Genomic DNA, 15,375 nt, shown 5'->3' on the forward strand with positions numbered 1-15,375 from the left:
GCTTTGGGTGCCTACATATGACCTCAGGAAACAAGCAGATGCGAGCAGGACTGGCATGGCTTTGGGAACTGGCAGAGTGCTGTACTTTGAACTTGGAGACCAGGTTTTGATGTCCAGGTTGCTATTTTCAGCCTCACTCTTCCCTTCTATAAAATGGGTTCAATAGCAGTGACCTTGTAAGCATTTTCATAGGAGGGCATGGGAAAACATACAAATATAGCAACCTGGACATCGAAACCTGGTCTCCAAGTTCAAAGTACAGCACTCTGCCAGTGATGTCACGATGAAAACCATCCAATAGGGGGCCATCCTTTAAGCAGCCACAATCCATGCAGCATTCCCAACTGCAGACAGACACATTAGCTAGGTAGAGAAGCAAAATCACACAGCCGTGCCCACCAATATGTTCTTGATTTGAGTGCTGGGAGAATACGACAAGCTTGCCACAGAAGCAATCCCTCGCATCTGCGATCCCCCTAGAGCAAACAAGTAACATAACTGCTAAGTAATTGCACAGACAAGCGAAATATCATCTGCAACGGCTCTTAATAGCTCTAGAATAGTGTTCTATTTGCAAAGGATGCCCTCCACACGAGTGGTGCTCATCTCTCAGGGAGGCTCAGAACCAAGGCAGAGCTGTAACTATTGATCTGGCAGTAACTGGCTGACAGCGCAATGTCTCTTTAAGAGCGCACAGCTGTGAGGCTGTGCCAGCAGATATCCACCCATAGTAGTTTCCCTCCCATTTCAAGGGATGTGTTTGTATTCCTGCCTTGTTGCTGATACATAAATCTCATTGGCTTTGTTTTATGGTGCTAGGCAAGGATCAGCCAGCTGTCTTTATGTGGGTGGAACCTGAGGTGAATGAGTTGTCATTTCAGGTAGTTTGGTGGTTGCTGGCCAAGGGTTCCATTTCCAGTTACTCCAGATGCCCCAGAAGAAACTGGCAAGAGCTGGCTGAGCGAATTAGCAGGGATGTTATTAGTGGGTGGCCTGGCAGAGGTGGGGAGAGGGGAAGGCAAGTCCCAGGTCTTTTAGACCAAGCCCCACAGCTCTTTACTTTTTACAAAGCAAAATAGCCAACAAAGGACCCCACCACTCCATACGAGAGCATCTTTCTGGGGGAAACTTCCAGGTGACCTGTTCACTGAGCTTTCATCACGATTTCTTTGAAGAGATTAGCTGGCATGGCTATTTAATGCACATTCATTCCATTTTGTTTGCAGGGATGTTAGATGCATCAAGGCAAATGTTACTTTCTAGCACATTTCCCCATCTCTTATCAGAAAACCTCTGTGCAAGTCTTTCCCATCAATTGTAATTGTGCAACCTGAATTTCTTGGTATGTGATTGAATCCTACCCCAAAACAGCGGCAGGATGGAAACACCCTGAGATTGCATGGATAGCACCTTGTTTTGCTGTGTGTTTAATAAAAGCTTGCCAAGTGGAATTGAATATGTCCTTTTTTATCTGCTCCTCTTGGGCCAATTTTTCCAGAAACTCCAGAAATCGGACTATAAGCAGACCCCCAGAAAAGCTCCCTTTAATTACTTCCGGTGAAGCAACAAAAATTCTAGCAGCCATTAAAAGAAAATTAACAATGTTTTCCTGCCTGCTGTTTGTATTCTTGCCACCCCAGATGTTAAGGAGCACCAGTGTGGGCATAGGGCACAGCTGGATGTGCTGAAAACCACAGTACGGGTATGAAAACCCACCCCAAAATCTTCAGCCTGGGCAGCAAAACAAATCCTTGGCAGCAAGTTAACTTTTCAGAAGCTGTCCTAAAATTTCGTACCTCCATTTAAATTAGCCTATATTTAAACAAATACAGCGGCATCTCTGGTTACGTACAGTAATTAATTTGTTCCAGAGGTCCGTTCTTAACCTGAAGCACCACTTTAGCTAAAGGGGCCTCCTGCTGCTGCCACGCCACTGCCGCACGATTTGTGTTCTCATCCTGAAGCAAAGTTCTTAACCCGAGGTACTATTTCTGGGTTAGCGGAATCTGTAACCTGAAGCATATGTAACCTGAAGCGTATGTAACCCAAGGTTCCACTGTATGCATCATTGGACTACGCTCTCAGTCTTTTTGGTACCTAGCATATCACGTCATGTTTAATGAACCCATCTTACAACAAAGTAGGCATCAGATTCCTTGCTCTCAAGAAATTCCTTTTCCATGCTGAGAATCCCTTCATTTTGCAAAGGATCCTGGGATGCATTCAAAGGCAACTTCTTAGTTCACCCTGGGTCCCTCCCCACTCTCCGGCCTAGAAAGTGACACACTCCCCTGATGTTGCACATTGCAAAAGGAAGATCGGTCGCAGTGGACAAGCTGTTTCAGGGAAGCTTGCCTGTCACTGCCGATCTAAACCAGCAAGGAACCCCATTGTCCCTGGGAACACAGTTTGAAAGCCACTGCAATGGCACTAAAATATTGGCTTGGGGCGGGGGGTTACTCTGGGTGTATGGATTTCTCGCTGTCGAAACAATTATACCAAGAGCTGAGCGGTCTGAGGTTTTTTGCACATTCATGGCAGGGTGAAGCTAAAGCGAGCTGACTTTGCCATGCCGTTGTTTCTCAACACATCTCCAGATAGCGAGTTGATGTGCCCTCACTAAAGCTACTCCACATCATCCTACTGCACAGATGCACTCATCTGCAGCGTGTGCATGTTCTGGACTGGGATTCAGAGGTAAAAAGGGACACTTTGTACCTCCTAATCGATGCCACCTGGAAGCGTCTTTTCACCCACCCATAAGAAATGCAAGAAGAACCTTCATCTAATCCAGCATCTTTTATGGGATGTTAGCATCCATTGAATTATGGTGCTGGAGGAGACTCTTGAGAGTCCCATGGACTGCAAGAAGATCAAACCTATCCATTCTTAAGGAAATCAGCCCTGAGTGCTCACTGGAAGGACAGATTGTGAAGCTGAGGCTCCAATACTTTGGCCACCTCATGAGAAGAGAAGACTCCCTGGAAAAGACCCTGATGTTGGGAAAGATGGAGGGCACAAGGAGAAGGGGATGACAGAGGATGGGATGGTTGGATAGTGTCTTCGAAGCTACCAGCATGAGTTTGACCAAACTGCGGGAGGCAGTGGAGGACAGAGGTGCCTGGCGTGCTCTGGTCCATGGGGTCACGAAGAGTCAGACACGACTAAACGACTAAACAACAACAAGCATCCAAAATGCATATGTAAAGTGTTAATTGCAAGAGTTGTAGGACTCTGTGACACCATACACCCTGTGACAGTTATGGCAGTTGGTACAGTTATGGCAGTTGAACAGTCTTAACAGTTAGAGGCAGGTATAAACTGTTATGCTGCTGTCTGCCCCAGAGTTAGTTAGTCTGTAACTATGTGTAAGGTGTCTTAGCAATTTAGGAAACACCCACCCGCATTGTATATTTAATTTGCAACTGCAAGTATACGAAGTAAAAGTTATATGCTCTTTTAAACATTTTTTTAAAGTGTCTTGCATAGTTTTTTATTGCAGGGGAAAAGAGAACCAATTAAAGGGTCAAACGACCCAGGGCTGTCTTCCACATACTCCGCAAATGGGAACTAGAGTTTAATTCCCATAGTGGCTGACCAGATGTTTCTGGGATGTTACTCAGCAGGGCAGAAAGGCAATGCCTTTTCCTATTACTCCCTCAGTAACTGGTCCTCAGATGCCACTCATTTTTTAAAAAAAATAAAAATATTTTTATTTATACTTTCCATGTTTACACATTTCACTGATTTTACAATCATTTTAACATTTCAAAATCTGACTTCCTTCCCCCCTCTTTCTGCGGTTCATTAGATTTATTTTTAATACCTTCTGCATATCCAAATTAACTTAATTTGCCTATTTATTCATCTTCTTTAAATATATATTCTTATGAAACTGCAGGCTATTACAATAATCCTGCCAATGTTCTTATCTGTTTACCATTTATCTGCATTTATCAATAAACCATTTCCATTCTTTTATAAAAAGTTTGTTATCTTGATTTCTTATTCTTCCGGTAAGTTTTGCCATTTCTGCATATTCCATAAGTTTTTGTACCCATTCTTCCTTTGCTGGGACTTCTGCTTCTTTCCATTTGGGGGCAAGTAACATTCTTGCCGCTGTAGCCACATAAATGAATAAGTTTCTATACAGTTTAGGTAGTTCTGACCCTATAATTCCCAAAAGAAAAGCTTCCAGTCCCAGATGCCACTCTTGGCCAGCATATTACTAGCCACTGAAAGAATTCTCATCCGTGATTTTGGCAACACTTCATGCTACGTCAGTGACCATCGCCACATCTCGTGGCTGTGTTCCATAAGTTAGTCATCCGTCATGTGGAAAAGCACTTCCTTTTGTCAGTTCTCTTGGCTCCCCTGCCTATCGTGGGATGATCCTGGATTCTAGCATTATGAGAAATGATGGGAGGTGAAGAAGTCTACTCCCTTTCTCCTCAGTATGTGAATGTACAATCTACACTTTCACAAAAATAGAGGAAGAAGAAGAAGAAGAAGAAGAAGAAGAAGAGGAGGAGGAGGAGGAGGAGGAGTTTGGATTTGATATCCCGCTTTATACCCGAAGGAGTCTCAAAGTGGCTAACGTTCTCCTTTCTCTTCCTCCCCCACAACAAACACTCTTTGAGGTGAGTGGGGCTGAGAGACTTCAAGAAGTGTGACTAGCCCAAGGTCACCCAGCAGCTGCATGTGGAGGAGTGGAGACGCGAACCCGGTTCACCAGATTACGAGTTGTTACGGAAGGGAAATTTCAAAAGTTCATGTCACCCCTTTCTCGCTGTTCAATCTCGCCTTGAACCTGTTGCGCAATAAACTTGGATCTTCTGTAGTTTGCTCCTGCGTCCGGCTGAGCTCACTTTCTTCCGCAGGGACCCACGGACTTAGTCCGATGAGCTGGGTGGCAGAGTAACCCCGCACCCAGATTTTAGCCGTAACAGAGTCTACCTCCCTTAACCACTACACCACACTGGCTCTCAAGAGAGCAGGACCCAAGGTTCAGACATCACCGAAATCTGAGGGTAAACCAATTCTGCGAGGTAGTAAGCTGCCACCACTCCTGATGTCTGTCCGCCCATCCTGAGGTCTCAGGTCAAAGTCTAGACATCTCTAAGATCCCAATGAACAACAGCTAAAGTTGCACTCTCTGCTTTCAGGGGGCGTTCAAATTACACGGCAGATGTGACCAAAGAGATTGAAGACACCGGTTTAGAAGCGAGGCTTAACCCAAACAAGTCCACCAAAACGAAGAGGTAGATATTACATTACTGTAATAAACCCGTTGTCTTCTGCATTTTCCCCTGCCCCCTACCTCCCAGTTCAAAGGCCGAGAGGAAAAGTTGAGCAATGTATGCCTAAGTACACATGGGAGGCTGAAAAGCTTCCTTGATTTATGGATGCCCAGGTGACAGGTTCTTTAAAAACCCTGCTCTAAGCATTCCTGCCCTCTCAGAAAGCAGAATCACCAATCAATCTCATTTTGCCCTGGCAATCAACTGTAATTATTCATCTTCTCCAGCCAGGAAGATCACCTCTCCTTCTATTTCAGGGATTTGGTCCATGGTTCTTCAGGCGCTGTTGGACTACAAATCCCATCAGCCCCAGCAAGCATGGCCAATGACCAGAGATGATGGGAGCCATAGTTTGGCAACATCTGGAGGGCCGCAGTCTCCTTAACCTTGCTGTGCTCCCAAACCTAGTTTCCAACCTCAAGAACTGTGCACAGAGCACCATCTAGTGGCAAAGTCTTGTGAATGCCTCCATTTCTCCAAACTCTATTAAATCAATTTGACTTTTCTTTTTTTAAGCCATCATTTCAAAGACAAAACTTTGCTTTATTGACTTCTGTATGGCCAGTACAGGTTAGGAACACAGGTAAAAACCTTTCTCCTGTAGAAATGACACCAAATTTGCTTGTTACTCACATTGTACACCTTTTATCACTGCAATTTAACTGGCCCTCTCTTTTTATTGTATATGCTGCGGTTTCGTAAAAAATAAAATAAAATGCTTATGTTTATCTCCTGCCTTTTTCCCCACTAGAGAACCTAAGCCTTGCAGTGGTTCTCAACCTGTGGGTCCCCAGATGTTGTTGGACTACAACTTCCATCATCTCTGAGCTCTGGCCTTGCTAGCTAGGGGTGATGGGAGTTGTAGTTCAACATCTGGGGACCCACAGGTTGTGAAAGGCTGAAAGGCATGATGCCAGAATGCATGTGGTTCCTAGGCAGTATCCCATCCAGACACTGACCAGCCGCAGCCTCATGGGTCTTCAAACCATACTCTGTGGGTTTTTTAAAATAAAAAACAGAGAGTTTATTTTATTTCCCATTGCTATTAACTACTGTCGGAAAGGGGCAGCACTGAAATACAAATGTTTCTTTATTTATGGCACTGATTTTAGCATTTGCATTGCCTGTTATTCCATGCTTAGGTGCTTAACTGGATAGAACTCTTTAGATCAAATCTTCCACTCCTTATTTGAGGGTTGAGCTATAGTCTTACTGCAGAAAGCTGCCACATTAGCCTGCCCAAGGAAAAGGTGAAATACAATCGATCAGCAGCTGCTAGGAGGACCCAGAGTCATTATGGTTCTGGGAACACAAAGGATGAAGTCAGCATTCTGGGAAAGTGCTAATGAACCAAAAAGCACAGAGAACCTTCTGAGTAATCACCAAACAAATGTAAAGAGACCTACATACTAAAGAGACATGTGCAGGATCTGCCTAAGGTGGAGCTCCTGCGGAAAGGGAAGTGCTTAATGGGATAAGGAGTCCTCTTCCAGAGTTTCTCATTTATTGCCTCTAATGAGAAATCAGGCTGAGTCACCTTTTCTTTTTCCTGCCAGCTTTCTTTCTGATGGGAAGTGGGCAGTTGCCCCTGGAGACTGTCCAGGATGCTACCAGTCAAGTGTTTCAGGTGGAGAGGCTGCTTTTAGCGGACACATCTCTGGGTTTGTGGTGGCGGCACAGCAAAATGGTGAGAAGGGTGGGCAAGCATGCATTCGCACGCCTGCACACACAAGCCCTGAGTTATGTACTGAAGTTCTCACCCTGGGCCAGCAGGGGGATAGTTATGCAAATAAGGGATCGAAAGTGACGTTCAGTGATTGGATAGTTTTAGAAAATTGTTACAGTTACGTTGTACTGGAGCTCTATATAAGCAAGCTGACTGAACCCTTCAGTTCAGTTCTGTTCTGGCCTGTGAATAAACAAGAGCTGTTTGAAGAATCACTGTGTCGTCTGATATGTTCACCCACAACTTAACACCCCGAACCCGAATCCCATTGCATCAAAATCCTGAAGACCGGAACGTGTGAATTAAGGGTACAATCCTTTGGAGACATCTGGGAATAAGTCTCAAACTCAGGGGGATCTGCTTCTGAATAAATATGCATTTGAGCAGGGGGCATTAAGATAAAATTGTGACCCTCTCCCCCACTTTCCTAAGAATAGACCTACATTTAAAAACTACAATAACCATCCCATGGGCTGGGCAATATCTGGTTTTCCACATCACAATATATCACCAGCTAAACATCATGATAAGGGATGCGGGTGGCGCTGTGGGTTAAACCACAGAGCCTAAGACTTGCCGATCAGAAGGTCGGCGATTCGAATCCCCATGACAGGGTGAGCTCCCTTTCCTTGGTCCCTGCTCCTGCCAACCTAGCAGTTCAAAAGCATGACAAAGTGCAAGTAGATAAATAGGTACCGCTCCGGCGGGAAGGTAAACGGCGTTTTCGTGCGCTGCTCTGGTTCGTCAGAAGCGGCTTAGTCATGCTGGCCACATGACCCGGAAGCTGTACGCCGGTTCCCTCGGCCAATAAAGCGAGATGAGCGCTGCAACCCCAGAGTCGGCCATGACTGGACCTAATGGTCAGGGGTCCCTTTATCTTTACCTTTAAACATCATGATATACTGTTATATCATGATGCCTGAAATAAGGATGGAACTATGTACAGTGGTACCTCCGGTTGTGAAAGGGATCCGTTCTGGAGCTCTGGATGCATCCTGAAGTGTCCGCAACCAGAGGCGCCTGTTCTGCACATGCGTGCGACGCCGTAGAGGACTTCTGCGCATGTGTGAGACGCACAGAGCGCTTTCGGGTTTGCCACGTTCGCAACCCAAAGTTTACATATCCAAAGGGATATGTAAGCAGAGGTACGACTGTAGAGGCATTAGCTGGCTTCATGGTTTTCCTGACATCGTGATTTTGCTGGCGCTTGCTCTTGTGATTCGCTGACCCCTGCATGAGGCAGGGGAGAGATGAGCTGGCAGAGGTCACAGGGGCTGCAGGAATCGAGAGAACCATTGGCTGGCTTCACAGTTTCCCCCACATTGTGATTTTTGCATGGCACACACACACAGAATGATTCATGATACAGTTTAAGTATAGCATAGCAATGATTTAAATAAATAAACATAAGCATAAGCATAAAAATGCAAACACAACAATCAAAAGGAAAAAAGAAAAGAAAAGACAATCTACAATCTACTCAGAATTTGAAATTTAAAGTTGCTAGATCTGTTTGGTGACTTTCCCCCATTCGGCATTCTAGGAAAATGGAAAGTGGGGTAGGGAAAAGGGCCATGAAGAGGATTAAGACTGAATTAACTGAGCAATGCCAACAGCAAAGACTTCTGTATTAGAAGAGCAGCTCACACATCTATACCTATCACATGTCTATACCTTGGAAATAGCTGTAGCTCTATGGTATTTCCACGCCAAAGGTCTGAGGCTCAATCATTGATGGTTCCAAGTACAGCTGGGAAAGGTTCCCATCTAAAATCCTGGAGAGCCTCTTCCAGTCAGTGGTGGCAATAATGAGCTAGATGGAACAATAGTCTGACCCGTTATGGCAGCTTTCTCTGGACTCAGCTACATTAGTAAGGAAAATGCATTTTGAATGCGTTATAAACATGCAACACCAGATGGCGCCAGAGAATCAAAAGAAATCTGACATGATTTTCCACAGTGTTTTTTCCTTTTGTTTTAACCATTTAATTTCTGACTTATTTATAGTGCCCACCCCCCTGTGTGTAGATTCCCCCAGAGATTCCTATGTAGTGGAGCACTTATTTTTAACCTTAGCATCGTAGAGTTGGAAGGGACCATCAAGACCTTACAATGCAGGAATCTTTTGCCCAATGTGTGGCTCAAACCCATGACCCTGAGATTAAGAGTCTCATGCTCTACCATCTGAGCTTTAAAACACAGTAATATCCCACTTTTCCGGTGTGTATAAGCAGCCCAAAGTAGCTTACAACTAAAAAAGAGTTAGGCATAGCAATTTTTGAAAACAAATAACAATAGCACAGCAGGAATAACCATTTTTTTTAAAAAAATGAAGGGAAAGACCAAAAGATAGACTTCCGGAGGTGGCGCCATCGGTTAATGGCGGATTCCCTCGGATCGGAGGAAAACGCTCCACGGAAAACAGGGTTGGATCCCGCTTCGGCGCAGCGGGGGACCCTTGAAATCACAGGTGGGGGAAGCCTGTGAACTTGGGACTCAGTGGGCACGTTTGGCGCCCTCCCCAATCCGTGAAAGAGCCCGGCAACAGGTTCCGGAACGGAACGGGGGAAGGAGCGCTGTGCTGTGGGTCGTCTGCTTCTTCCGTGGAGTGAAGCCGCAAGCTGTGACCGGAGAGCGCTGCCTTTCTTTCTTGGAAATTTGGCTTTGAAAATCAACGATCCGTGAGTAGGATTTTATGCAATTAAGGAACTGTACAAATTTGAAGGGAATTCGTCCGAAAGCGGAGAGGTATAAAAAGGAAGTCTGCCTCTCGCTGTTGTAGATAAAACAAAGCATTGAACTTGAAAGCGGAAGCTTAGAAAAAGACGCATAAAGGGATTTTAATCCAATCATCTAACCAAGACTTTCCCCCCTCAACTTGAGGGAAGAGGGGGGGAAACTTTGAATATTATTTCTTTAAGAAGAGGTGAGAAAAAGAAGGAAAAAACCATCACTCAATCCCTCGGGAACGGATTCCCAGAGACAATTAAAAGTTGGAGAAAAGGTACTGTCTTTGAATATACTTTGACAGCTAGTCCTGCACTGGAAATACAATTTGGATACAATATTGTGGATAGATATCTCCTGGTCTTAAAGTAACTGTTTAAGATAGATTGTTATCTTCCTGATGAACTGGGGGGACTTAAAGAAGAAGTAAAGCATTTAAGAACTTTATGACTGTTACAGTGTCCCCCTAGTGGAATTTGGATTTGTTACAACTAGCTACAATTGCAATTGCAGCTGGCCTGAGGATTTTCCCACACTGTCCTTTTGGAACTTTCCACTTCAAAACAATTCTGAACTTAACTGCGTGACTGACCTTGAGTTTTATCTAAAGGGGGATGGCAGATGGGAAAGAGAAACTAGAGTCGTTACAAGCAACAAGGTCGGGCAAAGTATTGCGAACAGACAGTGGACTACAAAGAAGAGCTTCGACCCCTGGCCCCTCTGGAGTTCCAACAACAGCCCCATCGGCACAACCCAAAACTAAAGGTATGGCAAGTGATGATGCCTTTGCTCAGGTTTTGGCTAAAATTAATGAATCTTTGGACAGAATAAGCAAACAAGTAGCAGAGGCATCAGACAAGATTGATCAAAATACAACAAGTATTAATCAAAATACAACAAGTATTAATCAAAATACAGCAAGTTTAAATAATTTGGGCCAGAAAGTAAATACAAATACAGAGACTATTCAGAAATTATTAGAGGAATCGGCCTCAACACGTCAGATTGCCGAAGAGGCCAAAGAAATGGCCACAGCGTCTGTTACAGAGGTTAAAGAGGTTCAAGAGAAGATACCACCGTTACATAAACAACTGGAAGATCACAAGTTAACCCTGTCTATGATTGAGTTGAAAGAAAAACAAGTGAATTTAAGGGTCAGAGCAGTACCTGAAGCGGAGAAGGACAATTTAGCTGAATTTCTTACGCAGGAATTTTTAGACTTTTGGAATCCAGAACTGGTAAAGGACAGCTTTAAAATAGTGAATGCTTTTAGACTTGGAAAAAGAGGAGAAAAGAAGGTGAGAGACTGTTTGATCACTCTCCGAACAAAAGAAGAGAGGGACAAGATCTTGGGTTTGCATTTCCAGAAGACACTGGAAATACATCAGACAAGAGTGGAGATATTTAAGGACATTCCGAAACACCTTCTGGATCTCAGATCTAACTATAAAGACCTGGCTACCTTGTTGAAAAGTAATAGGATTAACTTCAGGTGGGAATTTCCTCAAGGCCTATCTTTTAGCTACAAAGGAAAGAAGAGGAAAATAAGATCGGAAGACGACAAAGACAAATTTTGGAGAGACCACGGAGAAGACCTACAAAAGAAAGTCACAGGAGAGCTAAGAACAACTGCAAGAGAAGCTTTAGAACTACCAGGACTATCTCTGGAACTAAAGGACCGTCTGAAAAAAGTGATACCACCGACGGAACAGGAACAGGCACTAGGTGCCGTTGGAGGAGAACTAAAATAATTACATCATGGCCCTGCAACTATTAACCTGGAACTGTCGTGGTCTGAATTCCCCTCAGAAAAGGAAATCAGAGTTTCATTTATTAAAAAAGGAACAATTGGACTTAATTTGTCTACAAGAAACACATATAACAAGATTACACAGGAAATTGTTGATAAATAAAAGACTTGGTCAGGAGTTTATTTCATCGGACAAAGTTAAAAAAAGAGGGGTTGTGATTTATGCAAAGGACAGACTATCACCGAAATTTGTTTTTAAAGATGACCAAGGAAGATTTGTGGCAATTGAAATTAAAACACAAGGAGAAAAATTTTTGATAGTAGGAATCTATGCACCAAATGATGGGAAATCTGAATTTTTTAAGAAGTTGCACGAGACCCTGATGGACCATATGGATTACAACATGATTTTGATGGGAGATATGAATGGAGTGGTATCTACATATATGGATAAGGCACAAAGACAGGTAGTCACTAAGGATGGTAGACTACCGAAAACCTTTTTTGACATGACAGACAACTTGGACTTAGTTGATATTTGGAGAATAAGAAACCCCATGGCTAAAGAGGGAACTTTCTTTTCTGAAGCCAAAATGACATGGACAAGAATTGACCAAATTTGGATAACTAGAGGAATGGCACCAAAGACAAGAAAGGTGGAAATCTGCCCGAAAACTTGTTCCGCTCACAATGCTGTCAAGATGGAAATGAGACTAACACCAACTGGCTCCTTTAGATGGAAGATGAATGACACCTTATTTAGAGATGAAGAAGTACTTAAGAAGGCCCAAAAAACCTTGAGAGACTATTTTGAGATAAATTTGAGCACTAAAGTGGAGAAAAGAGTAATCTGGGACGCAAGTAAAGCGGTTATGAGAGGGTTCTTAATACAACAGAATGCAGTAAAGAAAAGAATTCAAAATGAGAAGAAGGATAAGATATTGGACAAAATAAAGTGAAAAAAGACTGAGAGTAAACCCAAAATCTCAAGAGATTCTGAGAGAGTTAAAGTTATATCAAGTACAATATATGGAAATGATGAATCAGGAAATAGAATGGAAAATTAAACAAATGAGACAAAAGACATTTGAATCGGCTAACAAATGTGGTAAATTGTTGGCATGGCAAATGAAAAAGAGACAAAAACTAAATACAGTCACGAACTTAGAAGTGGAAGAAAGAAATATACAGAACCCTGCAGAGATTAGAAATTGTTTCCAGAGGTACTTTAAACGATTATATACCCAAGGGCCATTGAAAGAAACAGATTTAGATCAATTTTTGAAGACAAATGGATTACAAAAAATATCTCAAGAAAATAAACTAATTTTGAACTACAAAATAACTGAACAGGAAATAGAAGGTGCCATTCAAAATATGCAATTGGGTAAATCTCCAGGACCAGATGGTTTGACTTCTAGATACTATAGATCCTTGAAAGAATGGTTAATACAACCTTTGAAAGAGGTCTGTAATGAAATAATGGAGGGGAAAAGAGCACCAGAGTCGTGGAAAGAAGCATATATTACACTTGTACACAGAGACTGAAAAGACACAGCTTAAGAACTACCGCCCTATATCATTACTTAATGTGGATTACAAAATTTTTGCTGACATTTTGGCCAAGAGATTTAAAAAAGTGTTGATGGAAGAGATTCATAAAGATCAAGCGGGCTTTCTCCCAGGAAGACATCTGTCTGACAATTTGAGGAATATAATTGATATTCTAGAAAAACTAGAAGTGAATATAAACACTAAAGCAGTATTGATATTTGTGGACGCGGAAAAAGCCTTTGACAACATTTCCTGGAACTTCATGAAGAAGAATCTACAGGGTATGGGGGTAGGCCAAGGCTTCGAGAATGGTATAAGTGCAATTTATTCAGAACAAAAGGCTAAATTAATTGTAAATAATGTGGTGACGGAAGAACTTAAAATTGAAAAAGGGAAACGACAAGGTTGCCCTATTTCCTCACTGCTTTTTATTTCGGTCCTGGAGGTTTTGCTGAATATGATTAGAAGGGACCGGTTGGTTAAAGGTATACAGGTCGGAACCAAACAGTACAAACTGAGAGCATTTGCAGATGACTTAGTATTGACGTTACAGGAGCCAGAATCTAGTACTAAAAGGGTTTTAGAACTGATTCAAGAATTTGGTCAAGTGGCAGGATTTAAATTGAACAAGTTAAAAACTAAGGTTTTAGAGAAAAATTTAACACCGATTGAAAGAGAGAGGTTTCAGAATGAGACAGGTTTGACTGTGGTTAAGAAAGTGAAATACCTGGGGATCAACATGACAGCAAAAAATGGGAATTTATTTAAAGATAATTATGAAAAATGTTGGGCTGAAGTGAAAAAAGACTTAGAAATTTGGTCAAATTTGAAGCTTTCACTGTTGGGCCGTATTGCTGCGATAAAAATGAATGTATTGCCTAGAATGTTGTTTTTGTTTCAAACTTTGCAAATTGTGGACAAAATGGATTGTTTCAAGAGGTGGCAGAAAGATATTTCTAGATTTGTCTGGCAGGGCAAGAAGCCCAGAATAAAATTTAAAATACTAACGGATGCAAAGGAAAGAGGTGGATTTGCCCTGCCAGACCTCAAACTTTATTATGAATCAGCAGCTTTTTGCTGGTTGAAAGAATGGCTGCTTCTTGAAAACACGGACATTTTGGATTTAGAAGGTTTTAACAATGTATTTGGATGGCATGCATATCTGTGGTATGATAAGGTCAAAGCACATAAAGCATTTAAAAATCATATTGTCAGGAAAGCACTGTTTAATGTTTGGATAAGATATAAGGATCTATTAGAAAATAAAACCCCAAGGTGGCTGTCACCAATGGAAGCGAAAGCCTTGAAAAAGCTCAATATGGAGGTCAAATGGCCGAAATATTGGGAAATTTTGGAACAAGATGGAGATAGACTGAAATTGCAGAGTTTTGAAAAACTAAAAAACAAAGTGCAAGACTGGCTTCATTATTTTCAGATAATGGAGGCATTTAAATTGGACAAGAAAATTGGCTTCCAGGTGGAAAAATCAAAATTAGAAACTGAACTGTTAGAACCCAAAACTAAGAATTTGTCAAGAATGTATAACTTGCTGCTGAAATGGAACACTCAGGATGAAACGGTAAAATCGGCTATGATTAAATGGGCACAAGACGTTGGACATAACATTATGTTCGCTGACTGGGAACAGTTATGGACCACAGGTATGAAATTTACGGCATGTAATGCCTTAAGAGAGAATATTATGAAAATGATACACAGGTGGTACATAACTCCAGTCAAGCTTGCAAAAATCTATCATTTGCCCGATAATAAATGTTGGAAATGTAAAGAAACTGAAGGTACATTTTTTCACCTTTGTTGGACGTGCCCAAAGATTAAGGCTTTCTGGGAAATGATATATAATGAATTAAAAAAGGTATTCAAATATACCTTCCCCAAGAAACCAGAGGCCTTTCTCCTGGGCATAGTCGGCCAAACGGTGTTAAAAAAGGATAGAACTTTCTTTATGTATGCTACAACAGCAGCAAGAATACTCATCGCAAAGTATTGGAAGACACAAGAGCTACCCACACTGGAGGAATGGCAGATGAAACTGATGGACTATATGGAACTAGCGGAAATGACTGGCAGAATCCGTGACCAGGGAGAAGAGTCGGTGGAGGAAGATTGGAAGAAATTCAAAGACTATCTGCAGAAACATTGCAAAATTAAAGAATGTTAGAGTGATGTTGGATTGAAAATAAGTGGCTTCCAGCTGTACAGGATTTAAAGTTATATATAGATTAAGATTAAGGATTAGGACTAAAAAAGTTTAAGGAAATGGAAACTTGGTTTTTAAGAGGTAAAATTTTAATGCT

The 15,375-nt window shown here is 42.2% G+C and overlaps 2 long non-coding RNA genes across 2 annotated transcripts in view; one reads left to right on the forward strand and one right to left on the reverse strand.

The window, feature by feature from the left end:
- Positions 1–15,375, reverse strand: part of LOC308471240 — a 213,737-nt gene that overhangs the window by 190,600 nt on the left and 7,762 nt on the right. The gene's annotated exons all lie outside the window — the stretch shown is intronic.
- LOC308471179 overlaps positions 4,955–15,375 on the forward strand; it is an 84,003-nt gene continuing 73,582 nt past the window's right edge. Inside the window, exon 1 of the long non-coding RNA XR_013982755.1 lies at positions 4,955–5,261. This is a non-coding gene — a long non-coding RNA (uncharacterized lncRNA). The remainder of the gene's footprint in view (positions 5,262–15,375) is intronic.

Source organism: Podarcis pityusensis (assembly GCF_964106645.2).
Source record: "Podarcis pityusensis genome assembly, chromosome: 2".
Taxonomy (NCBI): domain Eukaryota; kingdom Metazoa; phylum Chordata; class Lepidosauria; order Squamata; family Lacertidae; genus Podarcis; species Podarcis pityusensis.